The sequence below is a fragment of the Pinus tabuliformis genome, chromosome Q, assembly GCF_031772625.1.
Source record: "Pinus tabuliformis cultivar Carrire ecotype Pingquan chromosome Q, CPIR1, whole genome shotgun sequence".
Taxonomy (NCBI): domain Eukaryota; kingdom Viridiplantae; phylum Streptophyta; class Pinopsida; order Pinales; family Pinaceae; genus Pinus; species Pinus tabuliformis.
The window spans coordinates 538462099-538469897 of record NC_142296.1 but is presented as its reverse complement, the minus strand read 5'-3'; positions in this window follow the sequence as shown (position 1 = coordinate 538469897).

Here is a 7799-nt window from a genome sequence, read left to right as displayed (position 1 = left end):
GTTCTTTATGTTGATGATCTAATATTAACAGGTGATGATCAGTTGATCAAGTCTTGCAAGGAGGATCTTGCAAGAGAGTTTGAGATGAAATACATGGGTCTCATGCACTACTTTATAGGAATGGAAGTGTGGCAGAAGGATGGAGAAGTGTTTGTGTCTCAAGGCAAGTATGCCAATGAGATACTCTAGGGATTCCACATGGAGAAGTGCAAGCCCATGTAGACTCCTCTAGTAGGTAACTAGAGGAAGGAGGATGCTACTTCAGGTGAGGTATTAGTTGCAACTGTGTATCAGTAGCTTGTGGGTTCATTGATGCATTTAGTGAGCACATGACCAAATTTGTGCTTTGCGGTGAACCAACTGAGTCAAGCTATGGTTCAGCCTACCAAGTTGTTTTGGAAGGAAACTAAGCATGTGCTGAGATACCTCATAGGAATATCTCAGTATGGATTATGGTACAGACGGATAGAGAGAGTGAAGCTTCAAGGCTTCATAGACGCAGATTGGGCAGGGAGTCCATCAGATTGGAAGAGCACTTCAAGAGGAATTTTAAACCTTGGTTCATCTGCAGTTTCCTGGTACAGCAAGAAACAGAGATTAGTTTCACTTAGCTCAGTAGAGGCTGAATACATGGCTGCAAGCCAAGCAGCATGTGAGGCCATTTGGATGCGAAAAATTCTAGTTGGGTTGTTTGATCAGAGGATGGATCCCACTGTGATCTATTGCGATAATTAGAGTTGTATCAAACTCTCTGAGAATCCAATATTTCATGATAGGTCCAAGCACATCGATATCCGGTATCATCATCTTCGAGACTGTGTGGTGAAGAGGATCATGTTGTTGCAGTATGTTTCGACCGAGGAGCAGGATGCAGACATTTTGACTAAGGCATTGTCAAAATGCAAATTCGAGTTCCACAGAGACAGGATCGGGGTGGAAGATAATCCCTTTCTTGTTGAGAGGGAGTGTGGAAAATAGCAACAAGAAATGCTAAAAATAGAATTGTTATGGATAGCATTTCGAGATACATTCCAATTTTAATTAGTCCCTAAATTAAAATTGAGAATTAAAAATTCGAATTTTATCTCAGCAGCTGTTTTATAAAATAATTAATTAATTCATCTTGAGTTAATTAGTTGGAGAAAATCAAACATGAAGTCTATGTGAAGACATGCAACAGTTATCCCTTTGATTGAGGAAGTTATCCTTTAATTAAGGAGATTAGGATGAGTTGTACTTTGAGTTGTAATTAGTTAGCTCAGTTCACTGAGTTAAGTCCAGTTAGATTAGTTCCAATAGTTTGTGGAACTGATTGTGAGTTCAGTTAGTTAATGCATGCGTGCATGCAACTAGTGTACTTCAGATAACTGAATATTCTCTCATAAATAACTCATGCATGTCAGTTCAAACAAAGACCCAATTGAGATCAAAGGATGGGACAGTGTACTATCAGTTGCAAGAATATTCCCATGAGGATATCTTTTGCATGCAGAAGGAATTCATTCCTTGAGGATTCCGCAGTTATTTCAGAGGTTAGAGCAGTGTGTGAGGAATTGTTACACACAGGGGGCAGCTTGAGGACCCAAGAGAAATTGTGCAAGGAAATAGGAGGATTGGAGGATTGAAGGAAGCCATATGTGCTGTCTATTCTGTCTATGAGCAGCAGTGAGGGATTTTACTGAGAGCTGGATAGCTTGAGAGCTAAAGCTTTGTGTAATCCTGATATATTTCCACTTGTATGATAATACAAATAGTGAGGTTTTTAGCTAAGGCTTTCCCCAGAGTATTCTTCTATGTTTCATATGTGATTGAATCTTCTTCTCTGTTATATGTGTTCTATTTGATCTTACTCAAATCGATTAAGCTTCGCAAGTTTGATTGTAGAAGTAGATTAAGTATATTGCTTTAGTTACATTGCAATATCAGTTTAATCTACAGGAGAATTTCTACATGGTATCAGAGCTAGCTGATCTATAGAGAAATTTCTACAAATGCAACTAATGATATAGTGTAACCGGGTTTAATACATAATGATTTTCGATGCTTACATACATTTCATAAATACACATGTAAGAAAATAAACGAAATATAAGTACATAATTTATAACTCTGACAGGTGAAGGTATAGACCTAAGATAATAAAGGGTTATAAAACCCACCATTTTTATTTATTCAAAAGGGTAATGACTTCATTGAGAATTATTTGGTTAAAGTTTTAATATAAAAAACAAGGAGTGATGTTCTAGTACAATGATCCTTTTTGCTAAAACGGTTTATGTTGTTTTCATCAAGTGGAAATAGTGTCTAATTTCTTGAATACATATAGATTACACATTGAGACAAGTTGTTTGTGTTTATTGATAATAAGGAAGAATAATATAATATTGTAAGGTCCATTAAAACTTCAAGAAGTCAATGTAACCTTTATTAGGAAATAGTATCATTACTTAAAAAAAAATGGTAATTCAATAGGGTCTTTACAAGTGGTATCAGAGTTGTAGTTATACCATTGGGCCTCTTCTGGGTCCTGAAACTAAAATAGTATACATGTTATGAAAAAATTGCATTGAAGAACAAAATAATTAAAGTATGGCTGAAGAATTTAATGGACATACTTATGTAGGATCACCAAGCGATGATGTAGAACATGACATTGAGTTAGGAATGGTTGGTGGTGGAACCAGTAATGCAGAAAATAAAGACTTTGAATTGCTGCACGTGATAAGGAGTTTAAAAATAGATCTAGATGATATAAAGGAAAGTAAGGAAAGGTTGGTCAAAGTTAGAGAGGATCAGAAGGAGATCAATGGGTACCTATCAAGAAAATTGGAAAATGAGAAAGTCAATAAAAATACTCATAGAAAAGTATCTAGAAGAAAATCTGCTAGCACCAAAAGCAGAAAAACTCAATAACTTCTAATGAAAGCCAAGAAAATGAGTCTAGTGATCATGAAGAACAAAAATCAAGTAGCATCACCTCTCTGCCTAGGAAAAGGAGATATTCTTCATAGTTATAGGGAGAGTTTAAGAAAATAATACCTCCTAACTTTATTGGTAAAACTGAAGGAGTAGAAGCATGGCTCCTTAATATGTCTAAATACTTTGAAGTGTACAATTATCCAAGTAATTTGAAGGCAAGACTGACAACTTACCAATTAATTGTTACACAATATTTTGTCACGCCTCCTACACTTCCATATGTCATACCCTGAAGTTCTGAAAACTTGGAAATCATGCAGTGTACCCATCCTGATATGTAGTTCAGATCCTCCTCGAAACACTAATGGAAACATGCCTTGAGCCTTCCCTGAAGAAGTAATCTCTAAAACCCTAATTTTAGGACTAGCGCGACTGTGACACTGGAAACTAGTCCTGATGACATGTTGCACTATACTACCCTCATGCTGCTAGTGCAATTTTTAATTGGATACTCACGCTGATCCCTAAAGGGAAAGTTTTCCCGAAGAATAAAAGAAGCTTTTTGATCTAGAGGCTTCTAGAACGATGAGTTGGAGGTTGTTCAGTGTGGTTGTGGTCGAATTCTCCCAATATTGTCCTTTGATCTTATCCCTCTGAGCTACCTCCTTGATATGAGGGCCTTCCCTTATCTTTGGAGAGATCCTAAGTCCCTTTCCCTGCCTACATATTCATCCTCTCCCATTCCCAAATGGTTGGTCTCTGATTATTTTCACCCTTATGCCGAGATAGTGCCTACATGCTACTCATTCGGCTTGGAGAAAGAGTGCTTGGAGATCTTGAGCTTGGACTTGGACATTCACTCAAGGAGAGCTTATTGACATCAAGACTTGGTTGTATGCTTCCTCCTTTATTTCAATAATATATACAATTGCTAGTTCACTTTCCATAAATGTTTGTGTTAATGCATCATTTATCTTAATTCTCCTTGATCTGTTAAGTAGATTACTTTCGATTATGCTTGTTTCACTTGTATTCTTCATTGTGTCTTTGATCTCTTATGAAGGTATCGAAATGTCGTGAGCAATAGAGCTAAGACTGAGGAGAAAGAGATTTGAGATCTTCAACAAATGAGTGCGTTATAGCATTAGAACAAGGTAGGCCATCTTCCTCTTCTCTCATTTTGATCATAATTTAGGAAAGTGTCTTTTAGATTGTCACGTAGGTTTCTAGTCCCACTCATTGGGCTAGAGGGACTGTCTCTATCTACAGAGAGGATTTACCTAGATAATAAAATGGCGACTCCATTAGGGAAGCTATAACCCTTTCCATCCATTCCTTCGATCAGATTCTATAATGAGTTTGACCAACAGTCAATTTCTTGGATTGTGTGCATCACTGTAGCTATTTGTAGTCACTGGTAATTTCCTGAGAATGTTAAGCCTACTATGATCTTGAAGATTTTTTATTTTTTCCTTATTTTTCTCGCCTAGCATGTTTTCTGCTCTAATAGAAGTGCTGATAGCGCTGATTTTCAAATTATAGTCATGTTGCTCTGCCTTTCATCACCCTTTTGCCTTTAACAGGTGCGCCAATCCCAGAGGATAGAAGAAAATTAGGGTTTCTTCTTGTTTTTAGTGGTTTTCAACCTCTGTCAATGATTTTCCAGTGTAACCATAGTGTGTTTTTATTGATTTTTATCCTTGTGTGATTACAATTGTCTCTTGGCTTTGTTGATGTGTGTTTTGTAGAAATCCTCTACAAATCTCGCTCTGATACCATGTAGAAAATTTGTATGTAGGTTAACTCGATAATGTAATATAAATCAAATCAGAATATTATAACCTACATCTACTATCAATTCACGAAAGCTTAAAGATTGAGTTGAATAATATAAATAGAAGAAGAAGAATCAATGAACAATACACATGAAAATACTTTGGGGAAAACCTTAGCTAAAAACCCCACTATCTGTATATCATACAAGGTGGAAATACATAGGAATTATACTAAGCCTTAGCTCTCACAGCTAGCCAGCTCTCAGTACAATCCTCACAGATGCTCACAGGCAATCTTGGCTTCTCTCCAACCTTCCTCTTTGCCCTCCAAGCTCCTATTTCCTTGCGCTATTCCTCTAGGATGATTCTCCTTCAAGTGGAAAACTCATTTACCAATTGGATGATCACCTGATTTCACGCACTATCATAATTGCGCAATCCTCAAGGAATGATGCCTTAACTGCATGTGTGAGTTTTCCTTATAATAAAACACATACAACTGATAGTACATTGTCCTTATCTTTAATCTCAACTGGGTCTTTCTCAGAATAGACATGCATGAGTTTCTGATGAGGGAATCTTCAGTTAACTGGAGTACACTAGTTGAGTGCATGCATGCATCAACTGATTGTTAACTCAGTATTAGTTCCTCAAACAATTTGGAGCTAATTTAATTGGATTTAACTCAGTAAACTGAGTTAACTAATTACAACTCAAATATAGCTCATTCTTATCTCCTTAATTTAAGGCTTATCTCCTTAATTTAAGGGATAACTCTTGCATGACTTTAGAAAGACTTCTAACTTGAATTTCTCCAACTAATTAAGTCAAAATAATTTAATTAATTATTTCTAAGTAGCTGTTAAGACTATATTCGTTTTTAATTCACAATTTAATTCAAGTACAAATTAAATTGGAATATTCTTGTTGCCATATTTCAACGCTTCCTCTCAACAAGAAAGGGATTATCTGCCACACCCATCCTGTCTCTATGGAACTTGAATTTACACTTTGACAATGCCTTTATCAAAAATGTCAGCATCTTGCTCCTCTATCGAAATATACTGCAACGACATGATCCTCCCATCATCAGCAGCTTGCTTTACCTTGTAAAGCCAACAGGAACTCACAACTGATTTCTTCTCCGGTCTCAGAACCACATCCCAAACACTGTTACGAACTATGGAGTCATACTCCTCCACCATAGCATCAACCCAAATCGGCTACTGCGCTCCTTCCTCAAAGGAAGATGGCTTGGTCTCAACACATTCCCAACAAGGGCCATGTATCTAGTGTACCTCTCAGGTGACCTCCTCTGTCTACATTGAGAAGATGGTGCTACCACATTCTCTCTCGCATCGTCCAACAATCTGTCAGCTTCTCTTGTGCGCTTCCATCCATCTTTGGAATACTCTACTTGAGTGGATGTCTCCACTCCTAGAACCTCTACATGCGGCTACTCTGCATCAGTTTGAGGCTCCTCCTCCTTAGGAACCAACAATTCCTCCACATCCTGTAGCTGGAGCTCCCTCTCAAGGGAAACTCGCATGGCCTTCTGCTCATCAAACTTGAGATATTTGCGAACCACTATCCTCCGACTGGTAGGCAAGTATACCCGATAGTTGTGAGGTGTATCAGTGTACCCCACAAGTATCCCCAACTCTGTTGTCATCTCAAGCTTCTTCCATGCATCCTTTGTCACATGGAAATATGCCAATGAGCCAAAGATCCTGAAGTGACCCACATCTGGTCTCTTACCGAAGAAAGCTTCCTCTAGTGTCTTCAACCCAAGTATGCGATGCGGGCTTCTATTCTACAAATAGACCGTTGTGTTGCATGCCTCAGCCCACAATTGAAGTGGTAGGCCTTGGTCATGTAGCATTGCCCATGTTGCCCCTACAATAGTTCTGTTCTTCCTCTTGACCACCCCATTCTGCTATGGGTTATGAGGTGTTGTCAACTCTCATTTAATTCCTTCCGCTGCACAGAAGTCCTTAAACTCTTGAGAGACATATTCTCCACTGTTGTCACTTCTCAAGGCCTTGATCTTCTTCCCTGACTCTTTCTCGACCAAAGCTTTGAACTCACAAAACTTTGTGAAGGTTTGGTCCTTCTTCTGCATGAAATAAATCCAGCATTTACGAGAATAGTCATCAATGAAAATCACATAATACCTTTGCTTCGTTGTGGATGCCGTTGAGAATGGTCCACACACATCAGTATGAACTCATTCTAAGATAGCCTCTGCTCAACTATCTCAATCATGAAAGGAAGACTTGGTGTAATTTCCCAAGGTACAACCTTTGCATGTGTAAACTTGCTCAAGTTTACCTTTAGGAAGTCCTGTAGATATCTGATGCATTATCTTCAAAGCCCCATGATGCAAATGGCCCAACCGCCTGTGCCACAACTTGCCAATGTCTTGGCTTTGCACCAATTCTGCTTTTGTACTTAATGCTGCACAATCATCTACCTCTAGTTTATAGAGATTATTCACCAGAATTCCTATCCTCTTGGTCTGAACCATGGCTATGTGTCTTAGGAACGCCTTTCCTTTACTGAAGACAACATTGTAGCCTTTGTCTTCCAACATCGTGATTGATACCAAGTTCTTCTTCAGTCCAAACACACACATCACATCTATCAAGGTGAGAGGAGCTCCATGCTCCCTCTGAAAAGAAAACATGCCCACTCCTGAAACGCTATACCTTCTATCGTCACCCATCTCTATGAGCATCTTGAGGTATTTCTCCTCCAAGGCACTGAATAAATTTTTATCACTGGTCATGTGGAATGAGGCTCCACTGTCAAGATACCAGACACAACCCATCATCGATGACACCATACATGCGATGAGGGTAAAGTCCATTTCAAACTAAGAGGCTAATGCCTCACCTTTCGATCCTTTCGAGGATCCCTTCTTGGACTTCTTCGATGGGCAATTAGTCGCATAATGTCCCATCTTGTGACAGTTAAAGCATCTCACTTTAGACTTGTCACCCTTCTTCCCTCCATGAGAAGAATTCGATTTGGAATGGGAAGCCTTCCCCTTCCCTTTCCTTGCCTTACTTGCTATGGCCATATTTTCTTCATCATCATCCTTGG